Source organism: Condylura cristata, unplaced genomic scaffold, assembly GCF_000260355.1.
Source record: "Condylura cristata isolate star-nosed mole 26May11 unplaced genomic scaffold, ConCri1.0 scaffold00039, whole genome shotgun sequence".
Taxonomy (NCBI): Eukaryota; Metazoa; Chordata; class Mammalia; order Eulipotyphla; family Talpidae; genus Condylura; species Condylura cristata.
Window position 1 is genome coordinate 5,027,101 of NW_004567140.1, and position 20,314 is coordinate 5,047,414.

The window sequence follows — 20,314 nt, forward strand, 5'->3', positions numbered from 1 at the left end:
TGGGCCATTTTACTGGCCAGTTCACCTTCCCAGTAGCTGAGTGGGTAAGTAGTCTCATTGTCTCTAATTACAAGCGAGGTGAGAGTTCCTGATGAGTACATTTTGAAGATGACAAAGCTAGGATCCCAAACCAGTTCTGCCAGTGTCTAAAACCCATCTTTGCGTGCACCATATCTGCACTTATCCAGCTTACACAGCTGGTACGTGGCGACACCTGGGTCAGCTCAAGTCAAGTGTGCTACAGAACACAACCGTACAGAACAGGGAACAAGAAGCCAGGCCAGATGAATTCTGGAAATTTTTCCCAGTTGGGAGATTCCAGGAACCCATGTTTGAAAAGCATTTCTTTCTTTGACTGATAGAAAATTTCTCTTCATGCAACTATGGAAATAAAATGCAAGAAGGGAAACTCAGCCACCCTCCCTTTAATTAACTTGAATTTTAATATATTTTTCATCATCAACTCTGATTCTTATGTTTAGCAATGCCACTATTTAAAATTTCCCTGGTATGTATTGGTTGCAAATGTTTGTGTTTATATGACTAGTCTTTAAAGTCAGACTAGAAAACTAGATGGCAACAATCTGTTCTTTTCTTCTTATAAGCATGTGACTCAGCTTTTCCTATGTACTAAAACATCACAAAACGTAGCAGATTTGAGACCAACCAGGGCTTGGCTCTTCTATTCTGGACTCAACTAGGCTTGATGCCGGCTCTTGAGTTAGATTCAAGTCTGCTTCACAAGGTTCTCTTTCTTCTGAAACAGTCACCAGGGTCTCTTCCTTATGAAGATGAAAGGAACACAGGAATAACCCTGGTCACAAGACATTTCAAGCCTCTTCTTGAATCTTATCCTCTAATGTTTTACTGGCCAAAAAAAAAAAAGAAAGAAAGAAAAGTTCTGTGGATAGTTCCAAAGTCAAGGACTGCAGAATTTTATTCTGTCATCATGAGGCCACAGTAAATATGTGAATGTGTGCTAAAGGGGAAAAAAAATCTTGGGACCAGTAATTCAAAACAACACCATTCTGCCAAACAGGCACGGATTTCCTACTCTCTAGTGGTTTCATTAAGAGCAACATTACCAACCTGGCACCAGTCTTGCCCTGGACACAGAGCTAGGCACTTGACAAGATAGATGAGTCATTTCCCTGACATCTACAAGCTCAGGGTCAACTGGAAAAGAAAAAGAAAAGAAGCTAAAATTTATTGACTTCTTACTATATAAATAGTATGTAACTGCTTTGTGCTTGGTACTATGCGTTAAGCACACACATCTCACAGCCCTGAGATGGGTCTCCTGAACAGTTACAGGTGGTAAGGTGGAACCCAGAGAAGTTAACGGATCTTGTCAAAAGCAGCCTTGTCAAAAGTCACACATCTAGAAAGCGGAAAAGCTAGAATTCAATTTTAGATATAACCTGAGACCCAAGCCCAGAGAGCTTGTAACACTGTTTTAAGTAGTTCACTATACAGCATCCACATGCACTGTGGGGACAGTGGCACATGTAGAAATCAGGCAGGCTTTTGCAGAGAAAGCAGAGAACTATCTGGGTCTTGAAGCATAGGTAGAAACCCACCAGGAGTTTGAATTGGTGGGGAAAACTACAGTGGCCTGATGGGAAGGCAGAGCACCTTCTAAGAGAGTGATGAGAAATAGAAGGAGAGGAGGGGAGTGGAGAGGAGAGGCTTGTAGCCCACAAGTTCTGGCTTCGACTTAGGGGGTGGGGAACTCTCGGCACCCCCTCTGAACTTGAGTGTCAGAGAGAACAATATGGGGACAAAATGAAGAAGGTGGCCCGTGCAGGGAAGACACGGGTCTGATCACAAAGCCTCCAGGGTAGGCAGCACTGGGTCTAAATTCTCATTGCCCAAAATCAGAGACAGGACAGCTTTGGGGTGTGTAGAATTTATATGCTCCCCAGTCAAACGTTTAAACAACACTTGTCACTACACACACACACACGCATGCAGCTATATATACACACATGGATGTGGACACACACATATGCTACATATGTATAGATCCAATTTGGCACACACACAGGCTGTATGTTATGCATGCACACAAGTACACATGCCAAGTTGGATACAAACAGCACTTGCACACATATGTTGTGTGCCTATATACATATATGTGCACACACATATCCAATTTGGCATACGGCTGCTGCATCACTACAGCCACAGACAAATCTGTTTCTGAGGCACAAGGGCACACAGACCACCTGGAATGTGGGCTTCTTTATGCTCTTGCACATTCTCTTTGGAAACAGACAGAGAAGTCATTCAAAATTTGTGGTCAAATGCAAGTTTCTTCTCTAGATTTTCTCCCTGTACATGATATCTACAACTCCAGTTGTCCCTAGGAAGGTGGCCAAGGAGTTGAGCTTCAGTCTTCAAAAGCAAGAGGCTGACTTTTTAAAAATTTTATGACAGTTTATTTTTACATCATTTTGTATATTTTTTTTATCTCAATTGTAATCCCCGCGGGTTTCCCATCACCAAGTCACCCGTGTGCCATCACCATAATCCCATGCATTTCCCTCCCCAACCCCCACTCCACCCCCGCAAAATGTCTCTGGTATATGGTTGTTCATTATTCTTGTTATTTTCTCGCCTGGTCCATTATACTCCGGCTATGAGAAAAACCATTCAGTATTTTTCTTTCTCTTTCTGGTTTATCTCACTAAGCATGATCTTTTCCAGCTCCATCCAAGTTGCTGCAAAAGACATGTGTTTCTCTTTTTTGGTTGCTGAGTAATATTCCATTGTGTATATGTACCACATCTTTTTTATCCAGTCATCTACTTTTGGGCATTTGGGCTGCTTCCATCTTTTTCCAATTGTAAATAAAGCAGCAATAAACATGGGGATGCAGGTATCTTTTTCAATCAGTGTTTTTGTGTCTTTTGGGTAGATACCTAGGAGTGGGATTGCTGGGTCCTATGGAAGCTTCATGTTTAGCAGTTTGAGGAACCTCCAAACAGTTTTCCATAGTGGTTGCACTAGTTTGCATTCCCACCAGCAGTGCAGGAGAGTTCCTTTTTTTCCACATCCTCGCCAACATTTGTTGTTGCTAGTTGTTTGAAGATGTGCTATTCTCATTGTGGTTTTAATTTGCATCTCCCTTATTACGAGTGATGTTGAACATTTTTTCATATGCTTGTTGGCCATCTGCATTTGTTCTTTGGAGAAGTGTCTTTTTAGCTCTTCTGCCCATTTTTTGATGGGGTTGTTTACTTTATTTTTGTTGAGTTTTGTCAGTTCTCCGTATATTTTTGTGATCAGTCCTTTATCACTACTTTTGTGTGAGAAAATGTTTTACCAATTAGTGGGCTGTCGGTTTGTTTTGTGTAATGTCTCTTTTGCTGGCAAGAGGCTGACTTTTGAGGGTCTGATACACCAGCTAAAGCTATGAGAAACCAAGGAAGGGGGATTCTCAGGACCGCTCAACCATTATTTAGTAGCGGAAGCCCTCAGCTCCTGTGTTGGCTGTGTGAACTGCCACTTACAATCCACTACACCCCCTGTTTTTGGAGGGAAGTGTTGCAGGCAACTGCAGGTGCTTTCTTTCACACTCTCAGTCTCTCCTCCCTCCGCCCTCGACTCCGTTCCCTCTAGTCTTCTGTGGCTAGTTCCTGAACGCCAGCTACCAACTCCTATGCATGGTTTCACTTCTGCATCTACTGCTTCGTTTTTCCTCTATCACCACTTCTTTGCAGCGAAAGCTGCAAATACATATAAGCAGTTTCTTAATTATTTAAGATATTTGTAGTCAATTTCCCAGACATGATGAGAGTACTATCCAGCTTCCCTGGGGTTCTGAGAGTGCTCTCCTGGAAGCTGAGGTCTCTCACCTCACCTGCAGTCCAGGCCCTCAGTGGAGGTCAACAATGAATGGTTCTTTCATGATCTGGCCCAGTAACTCACTAGTCTGATTTATCGTTCTTTTTTAAAAAAGATTTGATTTACTTACTAATGTATACAAAAACAGGGGTCTAGGCCAGAGGAATAGAGAGGTGAGAAGATTCACCAGACAGAGTGAGGAGCAGAACAGGTGGATCCACTGAAATACACTGCTGAGGGGAGCAGCAGCGAGACAGGAGAGGTCTGCTGCATGATGTGGGTCACTTCCTGGCTGGAGCTCAAACTCATGCCACAGTGGCTGGCCACAGCTTGATAGCACTGAAACTTTAACTCCTGAACCACCACAGAGGCCCCTGATTTATCATTCTTAGCTGAGGGCCTAGGACCTCATTCTGAAAAGGTTTCTGCCATATAATTTGCAAATCAACATACATCTCGAATCCATGGAGACCTATTATATGGGTGGCAACAGAAATCCAATGTCTTCTTTTGTTTTTGTGGGTGCCTTGGTATTAACAAAAGTTTAAAGACCTAGAAATTAATTTGTTAAAAAAAAAAACAAACCAGTCTGCATGGACTTCAGGCAATGTTTGGAGTTAGTAGATTAATACAAATATCCATTGTATACTTGCTATATAAGATACTTGTCTGTCGTTGGGCTGAGCAAATTATGGCCCAGAGGTTTGTTATTGGAACAACTATATCCTTTCATCTATATTGTCCACTGAAGACTTTCCAGCCAAAATGCCAGCGTTGGGTACTTGCAACTGAGGTCATATGGTCTGCAGAGCCCAAAATATTTGCTATCCAGCCCTTGCCTAGACACTGGGCACTTGGCTTCAGGTTGTCTAAGGACTCTTCCTGGTTTTCATGGTGTTCGCTGCTAACAATGGTGACTGATAAATATCAGTGTTGCAATCAGACCTCTCTTCCAAGTTCCAGAGCTGCGGTCTGTAGCACTTTTGGGCCTCTCCAACTACTCACCCCAATACTTGTCTAGCTTCTCAAATCTGACCTCCCATATTTATCTACCTCTGTTCCTCAGCGTCCCCACCTTTCTTGTGGCACAGGTTTATGTCTCCGTCACCAGCGAGTCACCTTTGAGTCCTCCTCTTTCCCTCAGCTTCATGCAGACCACCATGATTCCTTCTATCCATTGCTAAATCTGTCCCTCTATACCATCTTCACTGCCTCAGTGTCTCCTGTGGATCACTTCCCAACCTAGGCTCTTCACGGGGAGGAAGATCAGTCAATTTGAGGCTCAAAAGAAGCATAAAATACACAGATTTTCTTATAATTGAGCTTGATATTTAGAGAGCACTCAGTACATTCTAGATGCAGTGTGTGTGTATGTGTGTGATATGGGTGGGGAGGTGATATATGTAAATGTTTTTGATCCTTATGACAACCCTACAGGTGGACACTCTTATCACATTCACATTTGAATAATGGGGAAACTGAGGCTCCATGACATGGAATAAGTTGCCCAAGGGCACAGGTAAGCAAAGGGAGGTTCTGGAATGCGAACTCAGGCTCTGACTGTGCTCCCTGCCATAGGGCTACACTGGCACTACAGAGCCTGAAGCTTTCTTCATCTTACCAGGCTCATTAGCAAAGATGCCAAAGTTAGCTGGGATGACAGCAACCTCACAGCCTGGACCTTGGCTGGAGAATGTGGATCATTCTTTTTTTTTATTTATTTTTTAAGACTTCTTTATTTATGCATACAGAACTGGGGTACAGGCCAGAGATGCAATGGCAGTGAGTGAATTCACCAGAGTGGGGAGCAGAACAGGCTACTGATGAAGTACACTGCTGAGGGGAGCAGCAGGCAGGTCAGGAGAGGTCTGCCACGCCATGTGGTCATCTCCCTGGCGGAGGATTGAACTTGTGCTGAAGCAGCTTTGGCCAGCTTCACAGTGCTGCATTTTAACCCATTGTGCCACCAGGGAGGGCCCAGGTAGATCATTCTTGGCCAAAGGACCTACACGGACACACCAGAACATGGGCAGGCCAATCAACAGCCTCTGTCTCCACTGTCAGGATTGAGGCCTGAGGCTTACCAGAAACTCTAGAAACTCTAGGATTTCAGAATGGGGCTGGAGCAGTTAGGATAATTACCACTCTTGCACAGCCTTTCTCCTGCATTTGTCTGAGAGGAAATCCATTACTAAGTTGTCTTTCCGCTCCCTGATCTGTCACTCTACACGCTTTTATCACGAATAGCAACACACTTAAATATTCAGCAATTGCCTGCAGAGCGCTAAATACCAAAAGCACACACAAAAGGTCATGGTCTCAGTTCCCCCATCCCTGAACTTTACACTTCAAGAGGCAAGACCCCAAAGCTGCATTCTAGGGCCCTAAAATGTGGTCTAAAAATGCAAAAAGGAGCGATTTCTTGCCTTGTTATTTTTTAAAAATAATATAACAGCTTATTTGTACATCATTTTGTGCCATTTCCTATCTCAGTTGTAATCCCCGTGGGCTTCCCATCACCAGATCACCCGTGTGCCATCACCACAGTCCAGTGCACTTCTCATCCCCCCATTTTTGAACACATTCCCCGCTCCATCCCTGTAAAATGTCTCTGGTATATAGTTGTTCATTATTATTATTTTCTCCCCTGGTCCTTTATGTTCCTGCTATGAGTGAAATCATCTTATGTTTTCCCTTTTCTTTCTGGCTTATTTCTCTTGACTTTATTCTGGCTTCATTGGTTCATCAAGACAGAAAGGCAGGTAAAATGACACAGCTAATTCATGTCAACAAAATGCATTACGAATCTATTCTGTCCACAGCTCTGCTGTTGGCATGGACAGTAAAAAACAAGAATGCCAAACAGTTCCTACATTCAACGAGTGTTCTGTCTAGCAGGGGGTATGCTCTCGGTCTACACACATCTATGTTACTGCCCCAGAGAGGTATCCACAGGGAGAATTCGCTCACACCCCTCACAGGTCCTGCCGTATGTCAGGCACTGCATCAGTGCCGCAGCCTTCTGCCATCTCTCAGCGTCTTTGTGACATCTCTGAAAAGCCACTCCTCTGTGAGCTTATTTCACAAATGTGAAAATGGAGGGCACTTGCAGAGATGAAGTGACCTGCCCTAGCAGTAGACAAGTCGGGGCTTATAACCAAGTTCTTCAGACTCCCATAGCAGAGGCATTGTTTGAGCCCTTTTTGTTGCTCCAAAGAGTAAAGAGAATGTCAAAAGGGATAATAGGGGCCAGGGTACCCCAAGCAGAGGGAAGAGCATGAAGACAAACACAGACACAGAGATGTGTAGGGTATGTGAGGGGCGGGAGGAGGAGGAATGCAGGAGACATACGCTATATGCAGTATGAGGTTCCGACTGGATATCATTTGGTGGCCACCGATTAACCAGAATGATGGCTTCTCTGTCCATCAGGGGCACCATCTCTTAGGACGTAAAAAGTCTTAGCAGGCTCTTTTATTTTTCTGAAGTTACACTAAGGCATGTCCATCTCCCTCAACACAGGCCTTGTTAGTCTTTTGGAGACAACCAAATCTTCACCAGTTTGGGGTCAAGCAAGCATGGGCTTCCAGGACAGACCACTTGTCCTTCATGCTCTGGTGACAGAGGCAGCAGGGGCCCAGCTGCCCTCCAGCTAATCACTTCTCTCTGAAAGGAATAATAATTACCCTGCATCTCTGCCTCTTCAAAGGAGAGAATCAAATTGGTTTGTGGGATTCTACTGGGATTGGCATGTAGTGTGTTGCATAAATAGAGTGTCTGAAGTATGGCCTTCAGAAAGTACGCTTCTATTTGTGGCACTTCATCATAATCAAAGACTCAGAGCTTCAACCAAAAGGATTTGAAGTCTACTTATTGGATGAAAAGGGCATAAACAGGGAGTTGGGTGGGAGGCAGATTATGGGAGAGACTCAATTAATCCATAATTTCAAAAACAGTAGACATTTTGACATTGTCCAGATGATGTCTTACGAGAAAGAAGTCTCAGGGTCACTGGGGAGAATGGGCGTGAAGTGACCAGGCAAATCTCCACAGCGTCTAGAGTGGTGTACAAGAGCGACCTCAAAGGGCAGAAAGGACTCAGATGACAGAATCACAGGCAGAAGGAACAGCAGAAATTAGCCTCTCATTTAAAGTTGTAGAAGCTATGGTCTGGGGCAGGGCGGGGTGCAAAGACTTAGCCCAGGCCACAGAGATGGTGAACAATGGGACAAGATTTGAAATGGCTTGATTTCCAGCCCAGAGTCTGTTCATGACAAGGCCTTCTAGGGAATGCAGCTAGGAGCAAATGGCAAATGCGCGAAGATACCAGATCCAAGCTGAAGGACGTCCCGAGGAGGCCCCTGGACGTCCCGAGGAGGCCCCTGGTTGATGCAAGGTTGGCTTACGGATGGATAGGATTGAAGCAGACTAAGAGCAGAGGGCACTCCAGCTGGAGGGGAAGGCCTGCCGCCTGCCCAAGTGTGTTACGTCTGGCATCTCAGTGTTGGGAAGAGAAGCAAGCACATTCTTGTGGTAAAAAATTGCTACAGCAGTAAAATTAAATCCTCTTTCCGGAAGAAATGTAAACCCTTGTAAGAAGTGAGCAATTTAAACCTTCGTGCCCTCACTTGACTGTTTTAAGAAACCAACAGCTTCTTGGAAGGTTGAAGAGAAAAAACACTTGGCTTATCTCCCCTTAGAGTGTTTTCTGCCAGGGGCTGTAAACAGTTATGAAGTACACCCTAAGGGCTTCGTCCCCAGTCAGGCAGAGAGGGCGGGGTCTGTCCCCCAGTTCCTGCAGGTACCAGAGTCTTATCCTTTCATCAGTAGGTGACATGAGCAAGGAGACTTGAGTTACTGTCGCTGATCATGCTCAGGTCACTGCCCTGTAACAACCCTCCCTCAGCCGCATGGTAGGCGATCTCTTAATTGAGCTAACATGGAGACACCCAAGTGCAGAGAAGGCATGCCCAGAGCAGGCTGAAGACAGAGATGTAAAGTATTCATAAGAAGGAATTAGGTTTGGAAAGAGAAATGCACACAACTGTGTCCAGTTGGTGGAACAATGGGTATTTTTTTAATTTCTTAAAATAATTACTATAACTATACATGATTAAAATAATAATAAACAGTACTCATTTAAAGCTCATATGGAGAAAAAGAACACTGGATTGGGAGGAAAATAATAAATATATTTGTAGTAATTATTTTTTTATGAAAAGAGGTATTTATGCATACAGAACTGAGGTTCTGCCCAGAGGTGCAGGAGTGGTGAGAGGATTCACCAGAGACAGAGTGGGGAGCAGAACAGGCAGAGCTACTGAAGTCCACTGCTGAGGGGAGCAGCGGGGAGACAGGAGAGGTCTGCTGCACCATGTGGGTCAGCTCCCTGGCTGGAGATCAAACTCCGGCTGAAGCAGCTGCAGCTAGCTTCGTAGTGCTGTGCCATCAGGGAGGGCTCTATTTGTAGTGCTTTTAATGGCTGTGCTTGCTTTGCTTTTCAACCTATTTCCAATGTACATTGAGACAATAAGGAAGCAGGTAGAGTTTTTCTTTAGCATTCACCCCAACAAATACAGCCTCATCTTGTCCTGTGGGTCATGCCTCTCAAACCCTATTTTTTTTAATTTATGCATACAGAAATGGAGTACAGCTAGTGGTGCAGGGGTGGCAAGAGGATTCACTATAGTCAGAGTGGGGAGCAGAATGGGCAGATCGGCAAAGTCCATTGCTGAGGGGAGCAGAGGGCGAGGCAGGAGAGGTCTGCCGCGCCATATGGGTCACCTCTGGGGCTGGGGATCGGACTTGCACTGAAGCAGCCACGGCTTGGCTTGGCTTTGCAGTACAGCGCTTCAACCCGCTGCACCACCAGGGTGGGCCCTCAAGCCTCATTTCTTAACCACCACTTAAACTACCAGCTTCTCTCCCTCCTTTTCCCTGCCATCTACCTTTCCAAAAATACTCCCTGGTATTAAAGTCGCGCCCAGCACGCAGCACAGACGCTAACCTGATGAAGGTACATGTTCGCAGAGGTCGGCTGTGCTCCAGAATAAGGTATTTGCTGGCTGGCTGGCTGGTGTCCAGAGGCAGCACTGCCGAAGCCTGCCTTCTCTGACACGTGTTGCTCCCTCTCCTCATACCTGGGCTGGTCTTGAAGACCTGATGGACCAAGGAAACACAGTGCAAATGGTATGCTGAGATTTCTGAGGCCAGGTCATAGGAAGCTGCTTCCTCCTGACTCCCTGAGGAAGTCACTCTGAGGATGCACCTCTGGGAGTCCAGCTGCCAAGCTGTAGGAAGTCACAGGAGAAGCTGAGTGGAAGTGGTCGGTCCAGTCGGTAGGCAGTCCAACCGCTGGCATTGACCGTTTGCCATGCGCCATGTGAGAATGCCATGCCGGACATCCAGCCGCTGAGCCTCTGTGTGACACAGACTGCAGAAGGGACTGACTGCAGGTGAAAAACAGCTAGCTGGATTCGTTCAGCCCAGAGACCTCAAAGACAATATCTTGAGGTGCTAAGTTGAGTGGAGTGGTTTTATAATGCAGCATTAAGTAAGGGAACATTTTCTTTCTTTCTATTTGTGACTTTTATTTTTCTTTCTATTTGTGACTTTTATTTTTAAAATAAAAAATTCTACTTTTTTCCTCCTTACAATGTTTGCTTTCTTTTCTCAGGTGTCGTCCCCATAGAGTTTCTACCACCAAGGCACCTGTGCACCATTACCTTAGTCACTTGAGCTCTTCCCGCCCTCATTATTTTTTTTTAATATATATTTTTTACAACATTTTTCATTGTTGCATAATGTATGATTTTTCGTCTCGGATGCAATCCCTGTGGACTTCCCACCACTGACTCACTCATGTGCCTTCACCATAGTCTATAAAGGAACATTTAAAATACTTTCTTTAAAAAGGGGGTGACACCCTGGCCCCGGAGCTGACCCACACAGCGGGGCAGACCTCTCCTGACCCGCCCACTGCTCTCTTCAACAGTGTACTTCGTCGCTCTGACTGTTCTGATCCCCACTCTGGCTATGGTGAATCCTCTTGCCCAACCCCCTGCACCTCTGGCCTGTACCCCAGTTCTGTATGCATAAATAAATAAATCTTTTAAAAAATAGAATAAAAAAGGGGCTTGTTAAGTGGAGAGGGGAAAAGGGATGAAGTAAACCAGACTCTGAAACATCTATTATCAACTTCAAACTCATCTATACAACTCTGACCAAGACTTGATGGCATTAAGATCTGAAGATTGTATGTTTGACTTAGTGCTTGGCTGATCAAAGCTCAGATCCCCTTGTAGTTAACTTTTCTCAGGGCACCTGGAGCCTGTGATTCTTTCCACAAGCCTGTGCTTGAGGTCAAACTTCATTATCACATCCTTAAATATAATATTTTAGGTTTCACTTCATAAAATGCCAGAAGTCACAACATATGGGGAGATTTTCTTCATCAGATTTTCTTCACCCCCTTCCTGGGAATGTGATGTAAGTTCATCTCACAGCACCATAAATGTACTCCAGTACAAATAATGTTCAGCTTTTCATTAATATTTAAATTGCTCACTAAGAATTTGTATTTTACTATAAACAAATCATGAAGTTCAAAAGTAAATGGACTGCCAAGTTGCTGACTTGAAAGCTGAATATTCTCACTTCTTTAATTTGAGGAGACAGTAGCAGTTTTAGTTAAGGTCACATGAAACATCTCAAGAACATAGGCCCCAGTATTCCAGAACTGAATATGGTGAAGTACTTCCCTGTACATCAACAGGGCTCCCTGTGGCCTAGACTGAGTTGCAAATAGAGGAGCACCACTTGCTAGCACTGAGGGGTGCTTATCCCATGCTGTTTCAGAAGCAAAGCACACCCCAGTGTCTCTGGGGGTGGCTCTCCTCACCTGCATCGGCAGTGCCAAGGGCCATTTTTCTCTCTTGCTGGCAATCAGGGACCACCAGGCAAAGTGTACTTTGGACCCCTTACTTTGATACATTCCCTCGTACATGCCCCAAAGCTTCCCCTTCCTTTCTCCTTTGAGCAGACAAGAGGTCGGGAAAGTAAGGATGGGCTTTTTTTTTTGGGGGGGGGAAGACAACTATGTGGGAGAAGCACATCTTAAAGCCTTTTGCCAAGAATCAGGAGATGGCTAAAAGCCAACAAGTGGTGTCAAAGACACTGGAGCCTGACTGTCTAGACTCGAAATCCAGCTCTGCCACTGGTTGGCAGTTTGCTCTTAGGTCCATTACTTAATCTCTGTTCATGGATCACCTCATCTGTAAGACAGACAGAGTGGCAGTGCCTGCCACCTGGGGATGTTGGGACAATTAAGTGACATCATACATATGAAATGACGCCTGTGTTTGCAACTGTATTGCCCCGGGGGCTTCTGTGTCTACTGAGATCATCCTAAAATTGAACTGGTTCCAAACCTGCTGGCCTTCTGATATACTGCAGCCAGTGAGCAAGATCAACCTTTCCAGGTCCTCCCCACCAAGGAACCATACACTCATGCACAACTCCGGTCTCATCCTCTCGAGTCAGGGAATGGGTGTTAGTAGGAGGAGATTTGGAAGGAGGACTTAATGCACACAGGACGGTGACAAAAGCAATGACTGAACAGTCAAAACACTTGTTTCCAGCTTCAGGTCCACCCTTGACCACATGTGGTCCCCGTGGAGGCTGACCTGGATGGCCTTCATCGTCCTTTCAGTTCCAAGTTCCGACACTTCACAGCCCCACATTCCACCCTTGTCCATTCCCTTTGAAAATTCTGGTCTTCAGCCCTCACACCTTCTTCATCCCATAGATCTGGACTCATTTCAGGCCATAGCTGCTTCCAATCCATTATTGCCTTTGTTCTGAGAGGAAATGATGGTTTGGGGTGGAGTTCACATCCTTTCTATCTACCACATTTGTGGAGTTACTGCTTTCTTAGGAAACCCCAAAACTTCAGGGGGTGCTATGGACTACAGTTTATTAACCACAGCTTTTTTGCCTTCACAAAAGTTAGCTTTTTCAGAGGAAACTCTAAGATAATTAAACTATTCTTGCTTTTCTGCCTTGCCCAAAATAACAGCATATGTTTACTGAGTGAGCTCAGCTCACTGAGCTGCCAAAGACACTTGCGAGAAATCAAAAGTTTTCTGTGGATGGCGTTGCCACACATCTCACAAGGTGTGTGTGTGTGCACACGAATCTTTAAATCACCATAAAGTCAAAGTCAGGGACAGATGAAAGATTAACACTTAGGAAAGAGAGGCATGCTGTACACATTCAGCCTTTCTTTCAAGTTGAAACTGTAGGGATTTAAAAATCCAGCTGAGCCCTGATTTTGACCTTCTTAGCTGAATAAAATATTTGGCAACCAGTATTCAGTAAACAACTTTGCTGAGGGGGCAAAAAGGAGCCTGGGTCACGCTCAGTGCCACCCCATCTCCCTCATCTTGGCAATGCTAATGGGCCACTCAGTGCCAGATGGAGACACGGCATAACCTCCAGCATTGGTACTGGGATGTGCTTGTCTTATGCAGGGAGCTTTATTGAATTTTCGGCAGGTGAGTGATAGCCTTCCCACATCTTGAGCTCTCATCAAATGTTTCCTGACTGATTGATGTTTTCTCTCTTTACAGCTTCCCTTGAGGAATAAATCCAATTGAAAAGGACAACATAGTTTCTACTTAATTAGATGTGTTTCCTATAAAACTAGGACTCTTGACTAAAATATACAAGTATATACATTTATTTGAATTAGCCTAAATGCCATACTTAAATGTGTGGTGTATCTCAAGCCCAGATATATAAATATACAAGTAAATTAGATAATCTGATCACTGAAGCTTAACTTTCTAGTGTGACTATTTAAACTAGTGGCTATTTATTGATATTCTGGACATTTTGGAATGAACTCTGACTTGGTTCTCAGTCCTACCATAGCTTCGATTATGCATCTCTCCCCTTGAATTTTTGTAATAATTGGATTTGAGCAAAAAGGCTTCTGCAACCAAATACTATTTCTAGCCTGAGATTTAGCAATGTTTGGCATCCAAGTTCATATTCACTCTCTTCTATTAAGGCTTCAACTATTTATTCCAGTTTAGTGAAGGATAAGCCTGTATTTGCCCTCTGCCTTGAAATATTCTTTTTTTTCCCACTTTACATCCAAGAAAGAGAAAATTGTTAAAAAGTAACAAGGTCTTGTTCATCTTTTTAAAAGTTGGCTTTCCTCTAACTTCCCCTTCTTTTTGACCAACGTGTTTGAAATTCCTGTAGTCAACAGTCTGAAGTGTGGGTAATTGCTTAGTTTTTCTCTTTTGAGACTCCCTTCTGGCATAAACTCTGTTACCTTTAGCATAGATATCCACTACCACCAACAATTTACTTTTACACAGACCAGAGAGAGAATGTTAAACACATGCTAATCTTTGTTAGGCTGAAAGTCTTCAAAAATCTGACATCTGTCGGAGTTATTCAGGTCTTATAAATTGCACAAGACAGAAAATGTAATTCTGAGTATTACATTCTTCATTTAGGAAACAAAGTTCCTGAATACAGTACTATTTGTGATTTCATCACCGTGTGGGATTGCCATCAGGAACACTGTAAAATACCTGTTGCAGCACCTATCATCTAGCTGCTAAGCAAAGTGTCCAAAGGGCTGGAGAAAGGGAAGCTGCAGCACCACGGACAGCTCCTGGCACGCACAATTGACAGCTGCGTCACCAGGTAGCCAGCACTACCGAAGATTCTATGGTTCTGAAAAGGAATGTGACCCCATAATCTTTGGCTTTCTGTGCTGAAGAAACCATCCTCTTCTCTATGTGTACCTGGGAATGCAGCTAACCAGATGTGAAACTCAGCAAAAGGAGATCTAGGAGTCAGGGTCTTGCTGAATGACACACCTGGATTTCCTCCTGTGTCCTGTGCCTAAATGCCCAAATGCCCAGTCTTCCTAGCTCCTTCCTCCCAATGTGTCCAGGGGGCTCTTTGCTATGGCTCTGCCCCTGAAGACCGTATTTCTTCACTAACTCATGGAAAATAATCTGAATCTACCCCATACCTTTCTTGGTCTGGTATGTGGGTTTCAGGACAATTTCCTATTACATATAGGACAGCTGGCTCCCACACATGCAAATACCAGCCAAAGCACTATCTTTCTAAATAAAACGCTGACTAAATGTTAGCAGACTTCTCCGTCAGAAGAGAGCAGGAGCTGGGGTGGGGTGGGGTGGTGTGGTGGGAGACTGAACGGACATGCAGACGTGTTCTTGGATGACAGTTGTTAACTGCTTGAGTCCCTGCCATGTGCTGCTCCATGTGGCTGCCCACAGAGCATGTGCACCAAGGGTTCTGGACTTCGCTGTGTCAACACCACTTGCTGGCATCACAGGTGGGCTCACTAGTTTTGTTCCTGAAAAGATGTCTGTAATATTCCACTGATTGGGAAAAAAAAATTTTCACATAAAAGTAGTGATAAAGGACTGATGACAAAGATATACAAAGAAGTGATGAAACTCAACAAAAATAAACAACACCATCGAAAATGGGCAGAAGAGCTAAAAAGACACTTCTCCAAAGAACAAATGCAGATGGCCAACAAGCATATGAAAAAATGTTCAACATCACTCATAATAAGGGAGATGCAAATTAAAACCACAATGAGATACCACCTCACCCCAGTGAGAATGGCACATCTTCAACTAGCAATAACAAATGCTAGCAATGATGTGGAGAAAAAGGAACTCTCCTGCACTGCTGGTGGGAATGCAAACTAGTACAACCACTATGGAAAACTCTTTCGCGGTTCCTCGAACTGCTAAACATGAAGCTTCTATAGGATCCAGCAATCCCACTCCGAGGTATCTACCCAAAGACACAAAAACACTGATTCAAAAAGACACCTGCACCCTCATGTTTACTGCTGTTTTATTTACAATTGGAAAGACATGGAAACAGCCCAAATGCCCAAAAGTGGATGACTAGATTACAAAGGTGTGGTACATACACTCAATGGAATATTACTCAGCAACTCCCCCCCCCCCAAAATAAATAAACACATGCCTTTTGCAGCAACATGGATGGAGCTGGAAAAGATCATGCTTAGTGAAATAAGCCAGAAAGAAAAGGAAAAATACTGGATCGTTTCACTCACAGCAGAAGTATAAAGGACGGGGGGAGAAAATAATAATAATAATGAACAGCTATATACCAGAGACATTTTATGGGGGTGGGGTGGGGAAAGGGATCACAAACAATGGGGGGTGGGAAATGCACTATGGTGATGGCACATGGGTGATTTGGTGATGGGAAGCCCACAGGGATTACAAGTGAGATGCAAAAAAGGCACAAAATAATGTAAAAATAAATTATATATAAAAAAGATGTCTGTTAAAGGCAGAATTTTGTAAAGTGAGCACCACTCACTTTGCCACTGATGACATTAGGATTGTTAAGTGCCCCTTTCAATTTCCCTTGTCCACTAGTGTGAGTGCCTCTACACAGCCGTGTCCAGTTGCTCTGCCTCCCGCAAAACTAGTTCCATTAGGTGTTAGAATTTGATTTTTATTTATGAACTGTTTCCTAAGGCAGATCTTACTGTCTCTGTCAATAACACTAGCCTCATGCCTGTTCTTTCACCTTCAACAAAGGTGAATACAAAGAAGCCAGACTGTTTCCCCAGTTTATCTAGGCATACATAGCTCTGCTTAGGTCTTTGTTTTTAATGACTCATCACTGTCTACAAAGTCACATGCAAACTTCTCACCTTAGTATTCACTGTCCTTCTTGATATGGCTTCAGCTAGCTTTTCCTGCTCTTTTTAGTAATAAATACCCTTCCATAACCTGCTATGAACTAAAATTTCTAAAGAAATTTATCATTGTACCTTTAGCCATGTTCCTTTGTCTTTCTAGAATGCTCTCCCCTACATACCCCATTTAAAAAATCCTCTTATTCTTCAAGGTCACCACAGACCCCATTTCTTTGTGCAATCAGCTAAATCACAATAAAAGCTAACATTTTATAAGTACCTCAGATATGCCAGGCACTTAAGCACATAGAGACACAATACATCATCTATTCCTAGTGAAAACAGCCAATTACAGCCCATATTTTGCAGTTTAAGAGACAGGGTTTCCTGCTTAAGGTGTTAGAATTATTGAGCAATGAAGCAGGGTATGAACCCAGGCAGGGACCCTTACGTGTGCTGCTATACCTAACTAGTGCTTGACTAACTGTCGCAGAGCTTATTTTACTCTGCAACCCCCATCTGGTACTACATTATCATCTGTGCATTTGTCTTCCATCCCTTTATTCTGGATGGGGAATGCATTACCAGCACAGTGCCTGAAACTTCTGACAATGTCAAGGTATGTATTTTGGATGAAGAAGAGAACCTGTTTTATCCCCAGAGGTGTGTGACCATGAGAAGAAAAGCCTTTAAAGACATTCTACAGTCCTTGAAGTCTACTTGCTTGGGGCAGTGGTCAAGGAGCTCATGTCTCACCAACCAGATTCCAGCACCCAGCTGTAGGGAGTGGCATTTTCCAGCCAGCCATTCTTCTGACCTTGTCCAAAGGGTTAGATAACAGCGAACCCACTCAGAAAGCAAGAGTCACAATGTGGTTCACCTCAGAGAAAGGACGTGTGACCTGAGGGCAGTCAGCCAAGCCTCTGGTAGAGACAGAGCTGTCGGGAAACTGGAGCAAAAGAAGGGTATGGACAGACAACCCACATGGGGTTCTTTCATCCTCTGATAGTATCTGTCAGGGTCCCAGTACCCACAAACTGGGTGATCTGAGGAAAGTGTAGTGAAGGGACTCTTTTCAAGAGTGTGGTGGGTGTAGGGAAGCCATGTGTTGGTACTGCACAAGGGTGACTAATGAGAAGACCTTATGGCTTCTTGACCTGATGACAGGAAAGGAGTGGAGAACCCAGGAGACAAGAAGCTGCCTGACAAAGGCAGTGATTGTCAGTAAGGTCCACAGCCAGCTCATAGTAACCGTGGAGCAAGGGTGGTGAGAAAAACACACCCCAACTTCATTCTCCTGTCTTCCTCTCATCTACTACTTATCCTTCCCATTCGTTGAACTTAGCCAGTCTGTCTTTTCCAGGCCTGATTGAAATAAGGTTTAGATGAGATTTTGAGCTTAGAGCTGATGCTGAAATGGGATATGGTCAACCTATTTTTACATGCAAGGAAGATATATTTGGAGGTGGGAAGGATGGGGAGTAGAATATTGTAGGTTAGATTTATTTTTCCTCCTCAATGAGCCCCCTCTCCTAATTTATGTGTTGAAGTCCAAACTGAAAATGTATTAGAGACTAGGCCTTTAAGGAGATAATAAGGCTAAATGAGGTCAACAGAGTAGGCCAACAGGATTGATGTCCATCTAAGAGAGAAACACCAAAGTGTAGTGAGACAGGCGTCATATCCAAGCCACGGACAAAGGCCTCAAGAGAAACTGAACCTGCCAATACTTTGATCTTGGACTCCTAATCTCCAGAACTGTGAGGAAATAAATGTCTGTTGTTTGAAGCCTACTCTGGGGTCTTTGTTGAGGCAACTCTAGCTGACTAGCTATAACCCCACCTGACAATCCACAGAGGAGCAAGAGGGGCTGTGCCTTCCCCATGTCCTTGTGGGGACTGAGAGACAGAGTTCGGAGAAATCCAATGGCAGACTCCTTGGCCAGGCCCTCCCGTAACACCCAGAAACTCCAAGTTGGTGTTTATGGGTTAAATCTAATTCGGTGATGCATTTTGTTAGACCTGACCCAGTGCTGGAATTAATTTACAACTTTACATATTATCTAGATGTTCAACTTCTCTTTAAACATCAAGCTATCGAGGCAATGTTCTAGCACATCCACGAATGGCCTGGCCTAAGCCTCAGCTGTCTGTTTCTAAGGTGTCCATATGAACCAAGCCCCCACAGTGACAGCTTCACATTTAATTACTGTCTGGCCTCCAAAGCCTTCAATAATCCACCACGACCACTCCCACATATATATTTTTTTTTAATAGGAAATACATGTGGATTTTGGCAACTAATCAATATGCTACCTCTCACAGGCAACCTATGCAGCCAGTAAAGACCTCAGAAACAAGGGTAATGACACTGCCCTCTGAGAGTTAAACTGTGAAGTCAAACCACAGTTTTGCAGAGCAGAGGCAGGCCGAAGTGTCTTTAAGAGAGAAATGCTTCCTGGTTGTAGCATACAGGACAGGAACCTGATTCATAAAAGAATGTGGCAACGTGTGTGGAGCTGGTCAATTGTGCAAGCTCAGAAAATAGAGACAGAAGCAAAAACTGCTGATAACCACCAAAGAATCTTTCAATAAGCGAGGGCTATAGTTAGAAGTGGCGCTGGGCTGTTCCCAGGACAGAGGAGACCCACAGCACGAGAGCTGAGCCCCTCAACCATTGTTTTGATGATTGATAAAACATCATCATTTTATGCTGCATGTTCTGAACACTCCTAAACCACCTCCTCTTCAGAAAATTGCTAGTCTGGGTGGATACTTGTTTTCTTGCACTTCTACATGTTAACTTTTTGATGGATGGCATTATTTGGGGAACTTGATTAAAAGGCTCACACCTCTGCAGATCAATTTAACTGTCCCTCCATGTTTTGAAAATTCTAATTTCTTAGCCTACATGACTGAGAGCCAGATGTTCCCCGGAGGGCTCTTGGGAGCAAGCAAGCTGGCCTTGCTGGCATGTTTCCTCTTCTCTCTCCTCCCTTGTCCCCATGCACATGCCAGAACCTCATCTCTGGCCATATGGCCTCACTTAAAAATAATAATTATGCATAAGCAATTTAGCAGGGGACTTCTGAACACAATGATTTAATGAAAAGGAGAAACACTTTGATCTGCACACCCACCTGTGGCTATTTAAATTAAGAAGAAATGAAAAACTTAGTTCTTTGGTCATACTAGTCACATGTTGAGTATTTGGTAGCTGATGTGGCAAGTGGCTGCTATATTAGACAGTTCGGCTACTAATTTTTCTTTAAAAAAGATTTATTTTTTCATTTAAGTCCTGGGGTGCAAGCCAGAGGTGGTGGGGGGGGAGGTGAAAGGGTTCACTAGAGACAAAGTGGGGAGCAGAACTGAACTACACTGCCTGGGCGAGCAGCAGGTGCAACAGGAGAGGTCTGCTAGGCCCTGTGGCTCAGATGCCTGGCTGGGGATGAACTCTGGTCCTCTCCTCTTGGTGGGCCCGAGCAGTGTTAGCGCTGAGACTGAACTAACCCTAAGCTAGCAGGGAGGCCTATAGAACTTTTCTGTCATTATCACAGAAAGTTCCTTAGGCCAATGCTGACCTTGATGATGGAATTCAGATAGGACTAAGTGATAAGCGGAAACAGAACCACCTTCTGAAGACTCTCCAATCACACCTCTGGGTTGGCCAGATGCTGCACCTGTAAGTGAGAGCTGGCCCCCTGCAGAGCTAGAAGTGACA